This window comes from Lolium perenne, chromosome 2, assembly GCF_019359855.2.
Source record: "Lolium perenne isolate Kyuss_39 chromosome 2, Kyuss_2.0, whole genome shotgun sequence".
In the NCBI taxonomy this organism is placed as follows: domain Eukaryota; kingdom Viridiplantae; phylum Streptophyta; class Magnoliopsida; order Poales; family Poaceae; genus Lolium; species Lolium perenne.
Window position 1 is genome coordinate 197,439,482 of NC_067245.2, and position 18,412 is coordinate 197,457,893.

The following is an 18,412-nucleotide window of genomic DNA, read 5'->3' on the forward strand; positions in this document are numbered from 1 at the left end:
TGTATGAGAGACATCTGTCGTGCCTGTGTTCGTTGGGCGGTGCCAGCTTGATGGTGAACGTGCCACCTATCTTCGCGTGGTTTCCTTGCTTTGACACCCAAACCCGTCCACACAGCTTGATCTGGATCTCCCTCTCTGTCGCTAGGGCAGCCGTTCCTCCTTTTTATGCCTCCCTCTGCCTCAAATCAACCACCGCACAGCCAGGCCCATGAGGTTGGGAAAGTCCTGCTCGAGGAGGGGGTCATGGGGCCATGATGGCGCCGTGCAGGAGGACAAATCGGCGGCTGAGGCTTTGCCTCTCCCGCCGAAGCCGGCATGGAGGAAGGGCAGTCGGCAGTCTTGGAGGAGAGGAACAGACCTTGCGCCGCTGCAGCCGAGATGGAAGCAGGCCGAGCCGGCCATCAGGGGGAGAATCGCCGGCGCCGGAAGGGACGACGACCATGCCGCCGGGGGATGCCCAGCGGAAGAGAGGAAGACACCGCCTCCAGGCCGACACCGTCCCCAATCATCCAGCGCCCCGGCCACTGCCCTTCCCAACTACTGCGCGCCGCCGCGGACGCCGTGCTGCCTCACCTTTTTTTTGCGGGCAAGCGCGTGTGCGCCATGGCGCTGTAGTTTAAACTCGCCGAGCTGGGAGCGCTGCCGCTCGCGACGCTCGCGGTCGTGCTCCGGCCGCCATGGACACTGCGGGGAGGCTGACGCACTGCCGTCCCCCCTGCGCCCTAGATTGCCGGCCGGTTGCTACTGGACTCCAGGCACGCAGCGTGGAAGAAAAATACTACCAGAATCACACAGGTATTTTTTTCGTCCTACTTTGATTGTGCAATTTCTTCTTACTGTTTTTGTTACCTGTAGGTTTAACACTCCGGTACATCCAGATTTAATGTACCATCGATTTTATTTGGGATGTTCTTCATGTCTTTGCATTTCCTGTACTGTGAGGGTTTGACGTACAATCATGCTTGTGGTTTAAAGCCATTCAGTTTTTGGCCAAACTAAGTTCTCTTTGTAAAAGGAGATGAAGTGGTGAAAATCAATAGTTACTGCAGAATGATGTTATATTATTAAAAAAATAGTTACATTTGTAGTGAAAATCAATTTTCAAGAACCCAAGAATCATTTTTCAGTTACACTTCGGAAGTACTAGGAACTTAGAACTGATGAACCATTATATGTCGCACAACAACATGGGAAAAGCTTCGTTATTATAATTCCTATAGGTTATTGGACTTTTCTACAAGGAAGATTATAGATATTGTTACAAAACCTGTATTGTCTCCTCTTTTTCATCGGTTGAGCTGAAGCAAATCTATTAAATCGGATCAGTGTCCAGATTACGGATGTGGTAACAAATTTGTAGCATGCAGGAGATTGGTTCCCTTAACGAATCAACTAGACTGAAGGTACTTTGTTGTTAAGCTGGGTAAACGTGATAACCAGATATTTGATAGGTCGAGTTGAATTGTAGCACTACTCTAGAGCAACTTGAGTAGCTCTTCTTTAATCCTTCAGTCTGATTCTTGCTATAGGGATGGTGTACTTCAGGTTGTAGAATATTATGAATGCATACGCACAAGGAGATAGTCAGTTAAATGCATGTTTAAATGGCTAGCGAAGGTATTGGTAAATAAATCAAATATGGATTCAACTTACTGATTTTATCCTTCATTGGCATGTTTATGTATGCCACTCCTTATATTCGAGCGTATAATTTTGTGCTATGTGTGAAGACTGTTAACAGAATGTCTTATGTGGGTGTAACGCAATTTCTAGAATGTTTTCGTTGTTTATGATTCATCCACTGGCTACTTAACCAAATTTGATTATATAATGGGTCAATCACTGACTCATTTTCTCTAACATGCTAAAAGTGTTTTATGGTATATTTATGATTATAACAGTGCTTTGTATGTACTATAACTATTTAACCACTAACTTGAAAAACTAACTTTTAGAGTTAAGCGACAAGCAATATTTAGTTTTTTTGCCGCTTTCTTTCTTAATTATTCGTGGATTTTAGCAACTACTACGTAAATTTAGTTGTGAAGAAGTTTCTGTCAACTGGGTTTTCTCAAGCAGGATATTGCTATGCTTGATTTAGTTGTTCTGAGATTGCTTAATTTTTCTTACCACAATAAAATGTATACGGAGAGAAGGTGGGAGCTCGACAAGCTACAACTACACTTTTCCAGATTTGTGGTTTGTCCACTCAGAGCTCAGACACCATCATTAATTTCCATTCCTCCTTTTGCTGTATGGTAGAACTTGTGTCTGTAATGTCTTTGCTGAATTGCACAAGTCATGTTCATGCATTTAGAAATCGACAATGGTCTTTAAGTTCATTCCTTTGTATGCCCTTAAATTCTTCACGTTCTAAAATTATCGATTTTCTTAAGTCCCTTTTTTTTCTGTTTGTAGGTTCTACCAAAGTACTTCAAAGGTATATACAATACAGTAGGATCTTAGTTCTATAATCTTTTAGTTTTAGGGCCGATGGATGTTTTCTTGGCTTTAATTATCGATGTGTTTTTCTGTTGCCTTTGCATAGACCTAACTTCCTGCTGATGGTGAAAGATCTTGTTTAAATATATTTTGGAAGGGATTTTGAGCTATTTGAAAGTTTAGGAAAATAATTCTCACATGATTTTTTATTGATTTCCTTAAATATCCACATGTTCCTGAGCATAGTGCGAGGCCCAGTGCCCCAAACGATGCTATGTGAGCGTGGCAGCTTGTGCAAACAGCCGGGCACTAGCGCAGCAAAATCCACGTGTCACCGAGCTTGCCGGAGCGCAACAGCGTGCGCAGCCAGCAGGGCACTAGCGCACAAAATGAGCACCTGACCATGAGGCGTATCGACTAGAAGCAGATGGACATTTGCAAAGGTGTTGGTTTGGTAGATTTTCGCAAGAGTAGTTCTCTTAGTAGGATCGTCATCCAGCAAGTGAATTAAAACTCCCAACACTTTGAGCAGAAGTTACATGGATTCAATTGGGGCAGGGCCTGGAGGTACTAAAACATTATTTATTTTTTGTCGTAGTCAATGGATATATTTATCCCTTTTGATTCAGCAGTAGCATATGAGGTTTGAGACAGCATAATTTTCTAAAAATTAAGCAAAGGTTGAAATTCTCACCGGAATGGAGGTGAACATTTTTCATGGGAGTTAACTTTCCTTTGATGCAGTGGTGAGAGTCACGACTTCAATTCATATAATTGCTCCACGCAAAAGTTTCATATGCTATACAACAAGGCAATCGTTGCCTTGGTTGGTGCTTAATGAGTGTTGTACTTTTCATGTACATCAGCAGGGTTGTTAACTAGAACTCATTTATATGTATCGCAGTGAAACATGATGGTTTAAATCAACTTTATTTTATCTTTAAGTGTTGAATGGAGTTCTTAGTAGGTATCTCCCACTGAGTACAAAAAAGGAAGCCATGTAGTAGGTTTAGCTAGAAATTAAACACATCTAACTTTTTTTGTTTTTTGTTTTACCATGTTCTAAAATAATTCCTGATAGTCCTTTTTCAAGGACATGACTGATAAGATTGCTTGCAAGCAACCAGAAGCTTTGAATATTATCGTAACAAGTTATCAATCTCTTAGTATTCGTTGTTTGTCTTTCGTTTTCGCAAATCAGTGATATGCAAGAGAGGTGTAATCTCATTTGGCAAAAAACATGACACCGTAGAGGTAAATGTAAATTTCCTGTTTAGTCATCATGATTTCGAGATCTTATTTTTGTTCTAATATCAGTTTCCTATACTATGGTACAAATAGCTAGACCTGACAAGTGAGTAATACTCTACAAAAGTGAAATTAAGTTGGTCATGTTATGACCCGAAGGAGAAAAAAACATTAGCTCGAGCAGAAAACATAAGCTCAGTCTTATGCCCCATTTTCCATTCATGCAAAAGCACTTTAGTAGTTTAAACAATATTTTAACACGTTGTTGTGCATAAGAGAATGATTTTTAGCACTTCAAGGTTGTATTTTGAGATCAGACTTGGAAAATATAGCCGTGATAATGATGCATGTAGGTCGGTGATGAATTTGCTTCAGTGTTCAATATCCTCTCTGGTACCACCTATGCATCCATTGACCTATGTGAATCTTGAGTCGATCTCCTGTACGTAATAATATGTAATTCCGCAATTATACTTGAACAATAAGCCTATGCTCAGTGGATTCATGCGGGCTATTTACTCACTTTGAGTAGTATTTCAAAGATACATTGGAGATAAAGAAGATTTTAGCGTTGAAGTTAAAGAATGTTGTCCTCCTACTAAAAAGTGATCACATATTCAGTATTTGGTCATGTATCATCCCTGTGTATAGCAAATTGTCGCATTGTTGAATAGGCATGATCTACCTGCTGTTTCAGCATCCACTGAATCACTTTAATCTGATTGGATTTCTCTAACTAATGATGATCTTGGATATGTACAAAAGAAGATGGATTGGCATGTGACTCAAGAGTCTCCTCTTAGATCTGCTGCTGAAATCATCCCTTTGAGGACACTGAGATCTGAATAATTTTGGCCAACATCAACCCTTTTGCGTCTAAGATGCTTCTTTCCTGTGTGAAAGAAATCAAAACTAGTATCCAGATTCAAAAAAGACATTTATGTGATAATCTTGGTGATCTTTGTGAACCATGGTATTTTTAAAATTTTGTACACTATATATATTGTATTGTCGTTCATAGAGGAAAGTAAATGAAACTATTTGTGGTTCAGCATCACAGGATCCTGAGCAAGATCATTTGTTCTTATTATGCCTTGCTCCTCTGCAATATGGAGAACCTTCTCAGAAAATTAAATATTTGTATTGCCTGCATTGTTTTTTCCCAGACATAAGTGTTCCATATCTTACTTTGCCCAATATGACCCAAGATAAATGAAATATATTTATATTGTGGTGTTCATTGTTTTGCTAAAAACAACTGGCATAATTTTGTTTTGTGATTTTTTTCTACATGCAACATTTGTGCCCTCCGACATTCTAAGCCTAACAGAAGGGGCAATGTTCACGAAAATAACTCTTCATTTGCAGTGTCGCATGTTCTGACGTTGGACCATGTATTGTGTTAATACCTATAAACGTTTGCACTGATTTTTTGGAGCATGCAAATATGTCTGTGATCTACAAGTATGTATTATGCAAGCAAAGACATGAACTGGCAACCTAAATGCGTGCTACCAGCGCTGGCCATGCTATGATAGAATGAATTGAAGGCGGCGCGGCGAAGCGCGCTTCTTTATCTAGTACTTACAGATAGTTATTCTGCTCCATCTACCCATGTGTGCTTTGGCATGGCGTTCAGCAGAGACACGATCTGGAGAGGGCAGCTGATCGGAAGAGCATGAGGCGCGTTCTAGGCTTCTAGCTGCCACAGACAGCGAGGAAGAGCGGCCCCGGCGGCAGCAAAAACAACTCATAACGTGTTGTAACCAAATCTAATCACATATATAAATATAAATACTGCTTTTAAGTCTGGAGATCAAAAAACCATTACCGACCAGATGCCTATAACCGAAGTAATTGAGGCCAGATCCATCTTTCACGTAGCTAGACATGCTGTGCTGGTTCCATCTGGTGGATTGACGGGCCGGAGAGAAGGAGAGATTAATTGGTGGGACAAACCTAGGAGGATCTCTGGTGATGTAGTAATCGGATCTTCCGGAGAAATTCTAGCAGCACACCTGATCGAGAGTTCTAGCGACCAGACACAGGGAGAAGAAAGAGCGGCGGCGGCGTACCGCTAGGATTTTATTTTCTTCCCTAGGATGTATGCTGCGGGGCTAGCAATCCAACGGCATGGATTCTAAATAAGAAAATTGAACGGTTATTACTGTTTTTACGTGAGGATTAACGTGGTGGCTTGATGGGAGTCTCCAATTAGTAAATATAAGATTTCTGAAAATTATATAAAAATAATAAAAGTTGGACCCACATGTCATAATTTTATTCTTTTCTAAACATTTATGAAATTATTAAAATTCTGACCAGGGACCCCACATGTCATATTATTTTCTATTTAAGGAAATACAGAAATTAATATAAGAAAATACAGAAAATAGGGAAAAGTGGATTAATGACGTCACGCTGACGTCATGCTGATGTCAGCGGCCATGAGCTCTCAGATGAGCTCGGGTGGAGCTCCAATCCACCGATTCGGGCTGCGATTGGAGGTGTGCGGGTGGGGGAACGGTGCGGCTCGACGTGGCGAGCCGTTTGGTGGCGGCGCCGCCCGCTATTGGCCACCGGAGCGTGGCCGGCGGCGAGCTCGAGCGGCGGCCGGGGCAGGTGGCTCGTGGCGGCGATGCTAGGGAGCGAGTTGGAGCAAGGCGAGGGCACCAGCAGGTGCAGCAACTCACCCTGAGCGCGGAGGAGGGGTCGGCGACGGCCGGGGAGCCTCGCCGGCGGCGAATCGACCAGAGGCCGGCCGCAGTAGGTTAGGGTTTCGTGTGATTTGCCGCGGGAGAGCGCCGGGAAGGGGAGAAATGGGGGTTAGGGTTTAGGGCGGCCGCGGCGGAGCTATTTGTAGGCGCTAGGGGGGCGGAGGCGGCGATCTTGGCGCGCCGGCGCCATCGGGCGGTCGTGCCGCTGCCAGCCAGCAGCTTGGCTCCGCGGGTAAGAAGGTAGTTTTGCGAAACCCCCCCCCCCCCCCCCCCCGCGGGAGTTGCTGGGCTGGTGGGGTGTTTGCTGTTGGGCCACCTGGGCCGAGCCAGAGAGAAGAGAAGGGGAAAGGAGATGGGCTGCGCCCAGGGAGAGGAAGAGAGGGGTTTCTCCCTCTATTTTTTTCCCTTTTCTTTTTCTGATTTTTGTTTCTCTTTTCAAAACCAATTTCAAATCTGTTTTGAATCAAATTTTGACAACTCAAAATTACCATAGAATAAAAGAACAGACATGGACTTATTGAATAACAACAATGCCATGTTGTTTATTTTATAAATCTTGAGAGATTTTGAATGGAGAAGAAACAGAGTGCATAAATGAAAATTATTAAACTTTGATGCAAAATTTACTCAAATGCAAACTACATGCATGAGATGCACATGATCACTCATTTATTTATAAACACAAGGTTGGGATGTTACACCGGCGGTCTCGCCCTAGGGTGACTGCACCTACCCGGCTACAGTCACCTTTTCACCCGTGCAGAGGTAGCTACTTGGCATGGTTAATCGGTTAAGCCCGTCCCATTCCAGGTATATGGTCAGCATGGGCTGCGTAGCTTTTGAAGTAAACGCCAGTTGGTTATATTTTTATTAGATAATCCCTGTGTAGAGGAGCCTGACTTCCAAGGCAACCCTGACCGGGATGCTTCCACCAATTCCGGCTCCTCTACCCACCAAATATTCAAAACACAACCATGTCCGGGTTTTGGTGACATACCTCATACAAACCACCGGATCTGGTCCATTCGCCAAATCGGCGGATCTTTCCGATCCACTTCTCACATTTCATTTAGAAAACCAAATGCTTTGTATTTGGTTCTCATGCAAGATTTTGGGATAAACCATAACCCATAAAACATTTTAGCAAAAACATAGGAGCCCGACAACTTGCCTGGCAGCGCTCCGACCGATTCGAAAGCACCGTCAGCGTCTCCTAAATTTGCATGATCGGCTCCTAATATTTATTCACCAGTATTCTCAGTATTTTAGCTAACTTACAAAATCAGTAGGCAGCGCATTTAAACTGGGCAAATCCATTTACATAGCAAACAAGCATATGCCATCGTGTTGTGAAATGGCATGCATACACACATCAGGCCAGAACGAATTTGCATGTCTATCTCCACCAAAGAAAAATAGTTTATTATTTGGTCATGTGCAGTTGCGGTCAAAGCCGAGGCTAGCTACCAAGTCAGGCTCCTCTACACAGGGGGGGGCGGCCATCACTGGCCGTAAGGCTCGACGGCCATGGTCGTCGTCTACGTCGACGCCACCGGGGCCGGACCGAGACTCTGGCGGCCGAGGCAGCGCCACGGCCAGCGCGGTACCAGCGACACTCCTACTGCTAATCCTCTACCACAAGGTAAGGGCTAATCCCCTTTGTTCTTCCTTGCCATGCATCGTTATAGTACAATACTACTAAGAGTTGCAGGCATGTTAGCAGAGCTTTGGGCTGGATAGACAGTTAAGTGTAGCACTACCGTGAACTTATTTTAGGTCCTAATTAGTGTTACAAAGATCAAATCAAAACTAGTACAGCAGTAGTAATCAGAGGCAGGTTTCAGATTAACTTCCAGGTCAAGAACATGCAAGGCAAGATCTCCGATTAAATCTAGTTCTTACAGATTTTAGTGAAGTATGAAGAAGAGACACTAGGCATGCTAGTCACACTTTCTGAAATCTATCCATTCTTCTTTATTGCCACATTTCAGGTAATCAGGGCATGCACAAACGCACACGGAGACTCTACAAGGATAGAGTAAAAGCAACATCAAGTAGCAGTAGCATTGCTACTGCTGTACCTGATCAAGCAGAGATGCCCAACACAGGAATGACTGGGTGAGGAGATTAGATATGGTGGAGAAAAGGGGTGGTCGGAGAGAGTGGAGTGTTTGGTCGAAAATGCTGAATAGTGAAATGGACAGTCTGTTTATAGTAGGGAGAGACTAGGTCGGTTTAGCACAATTTGTGCCAGGTGGGCTACATGCACAGCTTTGATGTACATGCGTGTGTACACTTGTATCTCTTCTAGCTGTAAATTTTTACAAGTGGATGAAAGTGAGATGTTTGTGAGTTGGCTATTACCTTGCCACTAAGGAAGTCTGAGCAGGGACTTAATTGTAAATTTCGAAATTCTGTTAGGGGCTGAAAAGTGAAACCGATGTATATGAACTTTGTAAGCAAATATTGCTAGGACTTTGGTGATTGAATTTTTATTGAATATGGGTTTAGCGTGAAATCATGTTTAGCGACATGTGATCAATACTAATGTTGTAAAAATGGTGTTTTTAAATTTTGGGGTTTTCACATCCCTCCCCCCTTAAAAAAAAATTCGTCCTCGAAATTTAGGGTCGCACCTCGAAAAGATGGGGATATTTTTCCTTTAGATCACCCTCTTTTTCCCATGCCGCTTCTCGCACTGGATGGTTTCCCCATTGCACCTTGCAATATCTAATTGTCCTATTCCTTAGTTTCTTTTCTTCGGTGTCGAGGATTCTGCTAGGATGCTCTTCGTAGGTTAGATCATTTTGGAGGGTTAGCTCATGTTCCGAGACCCGCTCCAACGGTGGGTTTACGCTCTTGCGTAGTTGAGAAACATGAAAAACATCATGCACCCCTTGCAAGTGTGGTGGTAATTCTATTTTATATGCAACCGTCCCTCTCCTTTTTAAGACCCGATATGGTCCAATATACCGGGGACTTAATTTTCCTTGTACGCCGAAACGCTTGACCCCTTTCATTGGCGAGACTTTAAGATATACGAAGTCACCAGGCTGATATTGAATATCTCGGCGCCCCTTGTCGGCATAACTCTTTTGCCTACTTTGGGTCGTCTTTAATCTCTCCCTAATTACGCGGACTTTTTCCTCGGTTTCTCGGACCAAGTCAGGCGGTAGGAGTTTCTTCTCACCGGTTTCTACCCAACATATTGGGGTTCGACATCTTTGACCGTATAAGGCCTCAAATGGGGACATACCAATACTAGCTTGGTGATAACCCACAAGTATAGGGGATCGCGGCAGTCTTCGAGGGAAGTAAAACCCAAATTTATTGATTCGACACAAGGGGAGGTAAAGAATACTTATAAGCCTTAACAACTGAGTTGTCAATTCAGCTGCACCTGGAAAAGCACTAGCAACAGGGGTGATGTGAAAGCAGCAGTAATATGAGAGCAATAGTAACAGTAACACAGCAGAAGAATAAGAATACGTAGGCAATGGCACCAGAAAATAGTTGATACTACTTCCAATGACATATAGAACGAGTATATGATGATGAAAGATGGACCGGGGTTCCCAGCGATCTACACTAGTGGTAACTCTCCAATAAGTGACAAGTGTTGGGTGAACAAATTACAGTTGGGCAATTGATAGGATTCAAAGCATTAAGATAGAACATCAAGATTATTAATCATGTAGGCATGTTTTCCATATTTAGTCGTACGTGCTCGCAATGAGAAACTTGCACAACATCTTTTGTCCTACCAGCCGATGGCAGCCGGGCCTCAAGGGAATCTACTGGATATTAAGGTACTCCTTTTAATAGAGCACCGGAGCAAAGCATTAACACTTGGTGAAAACATGTGATCCTCATACCTACGCCTTCCCCTCCAGTTGTCCCAATTTCTGTCACTTTGGGGCCTTTGGTTCCGGACATAGACATGTGCATACAACTTGTAGATACAATCTAAGCAATAATATAGAGCATAAATCTAAGATCATGTCACTCGGGCCCTAGTGACAAGCATTAAGCATAACAAGATTGCAGCAACAATAACTTCACAAACTTTATAGATAGATTAATCATAATGTATCATCCATTGGATCCCAACAAACACAACACCGATTACATCAGATGGATCTCAATCATGTAAGGCAGCTCATGAGATCATTGTATTGAAGTACATGGAGGAGAGAATACCAACTAGCTACTGCTAGAACCCGTAGTCCATGGGGGAACTACTCACGGAGCATGATGGAGGCGATGGCATCGATGGAGATAGCTTCCGGGGGCACTTCCCCGTCCCGGCAGGGTGCCGGAACAGAGACTTCTGTCCCCCGAATTGGAGTTTCGCGATGGCGGCAGCGCCCCTGGAGTCTTTCTGGAGTTTCGTCAATTGGTATCGCGTTTTTAGGTCGAAAGGGCTTATATAGGCGAAGAGGCGGCGCAGGAGGGGCGACAGGGTGGCCCCACACTAGGCCGGCGCGGCCAGGGTGTAGCCCGCGCGGCCCACATGTGTGGTGGCCCCCTGGCTCTCCTCCGACTCTCCTTCGGTGTTCTGGATGCTTCCGGGAAAAATAGGATGTTTGGCGTTGATTTCGTCCAATTCCGAGAATATTGCCCGAACAGCCTTTCTGGAACCAAAAACAGTAGAAAACAGGAACTGGCACTGTGGCATCTTGTTAATAGGTTAGTTCCGGAAAACGCATAAAAACATTATAAAGTGCGAGCAAAACATGTAAGTATTGTCATAAAACAAGCATGGAACATCAGAAATTATGGATACGTTGGAGACGTATCAGCATCCCCAAGCTTAGTTCCTACTCGTCCTCGAGTAGGTAAACGATAAAAAGAATAATTTCTGTAGTGACATGCTACTTACATAACCTTAATCATACTATTACAAAGCATATGAAATGAATGAAGTGACTCATGGCAATGATCTATAGTTGCTAACAAATAGATAACATATAGCAAAACTTTTCATGAATAGTACTTTCAAGACAAGCATCAAAAGTCTTGCACAAGAGTTAACTCATAAGGCAATAAATTCAAAGTAAAGGCATCGAAGCAACACAAAGGAAGATTTAAGTTTCAGCAGTTGCTTTCAACTTCCAACATGCATATCTCATGGATAATTGTCAACACAAAGTAATATGATGAATGCAAATAAGCAAGTATGTAAGAATCAATGCACAGTTAACACAAGTGTTTGCTTCTAAGATGGAAGGAAGTAGGTAAACTGACTCAACATAAAGTAAAAGAAAGGCCCTTCGCAGAGGGAAGCATTGATTGCTATATTTGTGCTAGAGCTTTGGTTTTGAAAACATAAAGAGAGCATAAAAGTAAAGTTTTGAGAGGTGCTTGTTGTTGTCAACGAATGGTAGTGGGCACTCTAACCCCCTCGCCAGACAAACCTTCAAAGAGTGGCTCCCATGAATTATTTTTATTTTTGTGTGGCACTCCTTCCAACCTTTCTTTCACAAACCATGGCTAACCGAATCCTCGGGTGCCTGCCAACAATCTCATACCATGAAGGAGTGCCTTTTTATTTTAGTTTTATTATGATGACACTCCTCCCCACCTTTGCTTTCTCAAGCCATGGCTAACCGAATCCTCGGGTGCCGTCCAACAATCACATACCATGGAGGAGAGTCTATTTTTTGTAATTAATTGGGGCTGGGAACCCCATTGCCAGCTCTTTTTGTAAAATTATTGGATAAGCGGATGAAGCCACTAGTCCATTGGTGAAAGTTGCCCAACAAGATTGAAAGATAAACACCACATACTTCCTCATGAGCTATAAAACATTGACACAAATTGAGAGGTAATGAATTTTGAATTGTTTAAAGGTAGCACTCAAGCAATTTACTTGGAATGGCAGGAAATACCACATAGTAGGTAGGTATGGTGGACACAAATGGCATAGTGGTTGGCTCAAGGATTTTGGATGCATGAGAAGTATTCCCTCTCGATACAAGGCTTAGGCTAGCAAGGTTGTTTGAAGCAAACACAAGTATGAACCGGTACAGCAAAACTTACATAAGAACATATTGCAAGCATTATAATACTCTACACTGTCTTCCTTGTTGCTCAAACACTTTTACCAGAAAATATCTAGACCTTAATAGAGACCAATCATGCAAACCAATTTTAACAAGCTCTACAGTAGTTCTCCACTAATAGGTTTAAACTACATGAAAAAACTTAATCATGATCTACTTGAGAGCTCAAAACAATTGCCAAGTGTCAAATTATCCAAGACATTATGAGGCATTTTCTGTTTCCAACCAAATAACAATAAGTATTGTAGCTTCCAACTTTTATCATTGAACATTAAAAGTAAAACGAAGAACAAGTGTTCATATGAAAAAGCGGAGCGTGTCTCTCTCCCAAACAAGGATTGCTAGGATCCGATCTTATTCAAACAAAAACAAAAATAAAAGCACACAGACGCTCCAAGTAAAGCACATATGATGTGACCGAATAAAAATATAGTTTCAATAGAAGAAACCTGATAAGTTGATGAAGAAGGGGCATCCCCAAGCTTAGACGCTTGAGTCTTCTTGAAATATGCAGGGATGAACCACGGGTGCATCCCCAAGCATAGACTTTTCACTCTTCTTGATCATATATCATCCTCCTCTCTTGACCCTTGAAAACTTCCTTCACACCAAACTTCTCATAAACTTGATTAGAGGGGTTAGTACTCAAAAAATTTGAATCCATCTTGGTCCTGTAGTGACACATTGCAAGAACTCAATAAAACATTAGCTACAGCTCTCCACGTCTAGAAAGCCTCGCTTAAAGTCCACAAGAGACAATGCAAAAAAAAAAACAGAGACAGAATCTGCCAAAACAGAACAGCCAGTAAAGACGAATTTTAAAGAGGTACTTACGTTGCTCAAATCAGAAAACTCAAAACTAATGAAAGTTGCGTACATATCTGAGGAACACGCACGTAAATTGGCAGATTTTTCTGAATTACCTACAGAGAAAACAGCCCAGATTCGTGACAGATAGAAATCTGTTTCTGCGCAGAAATCCAAATCTAGTATCAACCTTCGATTAGAGGCTTCACTTGGCACAACAATGCAATAAAATAAAGATAAGGAGAGGTTGCTACAGTAGTAACAACTTCCAAAACACAATAAAACAGTAGCAAAATAAACACATGGGTTATCTCCTAAGAAGTTCTTTCTTTATAGCCATTAAGATGGGCTCAGCAATTTTAATGATGCACTCGATAGAAATAAGAGTTGAAGCAAAAGAGAGCATCAAAAGGCAAATTCAAAACACATTTAAGCCTAACATGCTTCCTATGAAAAGGAATCTTGTAAATAAACAAGTTCATGAAGAGCAAAGTAACAAGCATAGGAAGATAGAACAAGTGTAGCTTCAAAAATTTCAGCACATAGAGAGGTGTTTTAGTACCATGCAAATTTCTACAACCATATTTTCCTCTCTCATAATAATTTTCAGTAGCTTCATGAACAAACTCAATAATATAACTATCACATAAAGCATGTTTGTCATGATCCATAAACACATATTTTTTATCAAGCTCAAAAATAGTGGGATTAAAACTTTCAAATCCACTTTTATCAAATATATAACATGATGATTGATCAATCTCAAGAGATATGGGACTCATACATAAAGTCAAGAACTCTTCAATCCCATTTTCAATAGTAGTACAATTAATATTATCAAGTAACATAGGACCATCATCTAGAGCTTTATCATAAACATTTGCTACACAAAACTCTTTAGTACCATGCATTTCAACGTCAGGCACAAACAAAGCATTATCATAAGATTTATCAAAGTAGCATGGATTATCATAAATAACAGTAGCATAATTATTCTCACAAGTATTACTCATAGGTACTATTTCAAGAGAATCCACAGGAACATAACATTCAACCTCTTTCGGTAAGCATGGAGGACAATCAAATAGTGTAAGAGATAAAGAGTTACTCTCATTAGAAGATTGGCATGGGTAGCTAATCCATTCTTCCTCCTTTTGTTCATCACTCTCCTCTTCTTTTTCATCTAATGAGCTTTCAGGTTCATCAATTTCCTCCTCTTTTTCATCCAATGAGCTTTCAGGTTCATCAATTTCCTCTTCCACAGGTTCCTGCAAATTGTGAGTGCATTCTTGTGCATTAATGAGTCTCTCTTTATAATCAATGATATAAGGATTATCACTATAATTTTCATTGCAAAAATTAAGGATAGAAGAGACATAATCTTTAAGGTCCTTGCAAACAACACAAGTTTCATAATTATTAACCATGAAGGATTCTATCTCAGAGGCTCCCATAAATATGACAAATTGTTCTACCTCTTCAAACCCAAAATGAATATAGCTATTCCGATTATAGTTCTTAATTAAAAATTCCTCACTAAAGCCACATTGAAATTTAAGATGTTTAGTGTCCTGTTGAGAGCAACAGTTTATATCATGGCTTTTAAGCAAGATTTTAGCAATTGTGTTCAATTTTTCTATCACAGCACTCATTACTTTACCCGTTCTTGATTCTCTATAATTATTATAATATTCTATAAGCTCCAAGTAGGTTATGGGTTCTCCCATAACAGCAGTTTTTAATTTTTAGGTTTTTCAAATTTTTATGGATTTTTGGGTATATAAGAAAAGTAAAACAAGACAAAAATAAACTAGACAAAAGTAAACTAAGCAAAACAAAATAAAATAAAACAGAGAGAGAGGTAGAGTGTACTCCCCAGGTGAACTTATGAGTAGAGCTATGCCTCCCCGGCAACAGCGCCAGAAAACAGTCTTGATAACCCACAAGTATAGGGGATCGCGGCAGTCTTCGAGGGAAGTAAAACCCAAATTTATTGATTCGACACAAGGGGAGGTAAAGAATACTTATAAGTCTTAACAACTGAGTTGTCAATTCAGCTGCACCTGGAAAAGCACTAGCAACAGGGGTGATGTGAAAGCAGCAGTAATATGAGAGCAATAGTAACAAGAATACGATCGTGAATAAGAATACGTAGGCAATGGCACCAGAAAATAGTTGATACTACTTCCAATGACATATAGAACGAGTATATGATGATGAAAGATGGACCGGGGTTCCCAGCGATCTACACTAGTGGTAACTCTCCAATAAGTGACAAGTGTTGGGTGAACAAATTACAGTTGGGCAATTGATAGGATTCAAAGCATTAAGATAGAACATCAAGATTATTAATCATGTAGGCATGTTTTCCATATTTAGTCGTACGTGCTCGCAATGAGAAACTTGCACAACATCTTTTGTCCTACCAGCCGGTGGCAGCCGGGCCTCAAGGGAATCTACTGGATATTAAGGTACTCCTTTTAATAGAGCACCGGAGCAAAGCATTAACACTTGGTGAAAACATGTGATCCTCATACCTACGCCTTCCCCTCCAGTTGTCCCAATTTCTGTCACTTTGGGGCCCTTGGTTCCGGACATAGACATGTGCATACAACTTGTAGATACAATCTAAGCAATAATATAGAGCATAAATCTAAGATCATGCCACTCGGGCCCTAGTGACAAGCATTAAGCATAACAAGATTGCAGCAACAATAACTTCACAAACTTTATAGATAGACTAATCATAATGTATCATCCATCGGATCCCAACAAACACAACACCGATTACATCAGATGGATCTCAATCATGTAAGGCAGCTCATGAGATCATTGTATTGAAGTACATGGAGGAGAGAATACCAACTAGCTACTGCTAGAACCCGTAGTCCATGGGGGAACTACTCACGGAGCATGATGGAGGCGATGGCATCGATGGAGATGGCTTCCGGGGGCACTTCCCCGTCCCGGCAGGGTGCCGGAACAGAGACTTCTGTCCCCCGAATTGGAGTTTCGCGATGGCGGCGGCGCCCCTGGAGTCTTTCTGGAGTTTCGTCAATTGGTATCGCATTTTTAGGTCGAAAGGGCTTATATAGGCGAAGAGGCGGCGCAGGAGGGGCGACAGGGTGGCCCCACACCAGGCCGACGCGGCCAGGGTGTAGCCCGCGCGGCCCACATGTGTGGTGGCCCCTGGCTCTCCTCCGACTCTCCTTCGGTGTTCTGGATGCTTCCGGGAAAAATAGGATGTTTGGCGTTGATTTCGTCCAATTCCGAGAATATTGCCCGAACAACCTTTCTGGAATCAAAAACAGTAGAAAACAGGAACTGACACTGTGGCATCTTGTTAATAGGTTAGTTCCGTAAAACGCATAAAAACATTATAAAGTGCGAGCAAAACATGTAAGTATTGTCATAAAACAAGCATGGAACATCAGAAATTATGGATACGTTGGAGACGTATCACTTGGTAACTATTATTGTACGCCAACTCGGCCAAGGGTAGATGTGTGCTCCATGAGTCACCAAAATCAAGCACACATGCCCTGAGCATGTCCTCAATTATTTGATTAACTCTCTCAACCTGACCACTAGTCTGTGGATGGTACGCGGTACTAAATTCCAGCTTCGTGCCCAATGCTTCTTGCAATTTTTCCCAAAATTTGGATGTGAACATTGAACCTCGATCTGACACAATTTTGGATGGTGTTCCATGTAGAGTTACAATCCTCTGAATATATAGCTCAGCTAGTTTCTCTTTGGAACATCCAGGGGCTAAAGGGATAAAGTGTGCAGATTTCGTGAGCCGGTCTACTATAACCCATATTAATTCTTCTTTTTTCTTGGTCTTGGGCAAACCGGTGATGAAGTCCATATGGTCGTTGGTGTTCAGCCTTGACCCTCTTTCATGTGTCACACTCATCCACATATTGAGCAATTTCTCTCTTCATATTTCTCCACCAAAATGTGCTCTTAATATCGCGGTACATTTTTGTGCTACCGGGATGTATGGTGTAGGGGGTGGTATGTGCCTCCTTAAGTATTGTTTGTTTAATCTTGGATATGTTTGGCACACATAGTCGGTTTTTATACCATAGTGATCCGTCGTGTTCTACTTGGAATTGTGAAGGCTGGCCATCTTGTATTCTGTGCTTTTCCTCGCAGATGAATTCGTCCTTGACTTGGGCTTCTGACGTGGGCACTACCCTTCGGGTAATCTACATTGCCCTATCCTGTATTGACTAATTGGAGGCCCATGAAGACACCCGAAGGCAAGATGGGCCGCTAGGACGGTGCACCAGAAGGTTCCTTGACGGGCAAGACAAGGAAGCAGCCGAACAAGGAAAGATCGGATCTAAAAATACTGTAAACCTAGTCGTACTCGGTTAGGACTCTTGAGACCTGGACTCCTATATAAAGGCCAGGAGAGGGATTGCCGAGGGACACGATCAATCTTAGCAATCTTAGCCAACAAAAGCTTAGAGCTAGGTCACCTTAGCAATAGCCATCTCGACGAGATCTCAGCCGAACTATTCGGCACCCCATTGTAACCCATTATCATCATAATCAAGAACAGACAGGCAGGACGTAAGGGTTTTACCTCATCGAGGGCCCCGAACCTGGGTAAATCACTCTCCCCGCTTGTCTGTGAACCGATGTCTCGTGTCAGCTTGCAGGATTCCATCAACCCTAAGCCCCTATCGGAGGGCATTGGCGAGGAGTACCCTCAACAATTGGCGCTGTCTGTGGGAACCCTGTCGGCACAAGATCGGACATCGGCTGAACCCGTCATGTCATCGGCAGCTTCGTCAACACCATCATCGCCTCGTCTGGGAAGCCCGATTCGCTTCGGCTCCTACGAGTTCACCCCACATAGCGATTCGTCTCGCTCGACTTTCTCCGGTCTACAAGGCAACATGGAGATGACCTTCAGGAGCGTCCACTACAACGTCAACTCAGAAGGAATTCTTCGGCTGCTGGAATCTCCCATCTCCAGGTCGACGAGTCCAAGCGCATCGTCGTCACTCGACCTTTCGGCTGGCTTAACAAGCCCGTCGAGTCCGTCCACGCCTTCGACTCCCCGTTCGGCATCCTCCATGTCGGTCGGATCGGATGATCCCGCGTCCTCGGAGCTAA

At 42.6% G+C, this 18,412-nt stretch overlaps 1 long non-coding RNA gene across 1 annotated transcript; it reads left to right on the plus strand.

Annotated features, from left to right (window-relative positions):
* The first annotated feature begins 7,921 nt into the window (after window positions 1–7,921).
* On the plus strand, window positions 7,922–8,767 carry LOC139835254 (uncharacterized). The gene is made up of 2 exons (XR_011751037.1): window positions 7,922–8,049; window positions 8,399–8,767. It is a non-coding gene; the product is annotated as an uncharacterized lncRNA (long non-coding RNA).
* Window positions 8,768–18,412: the final 9,645 nt, after the last annotated feature.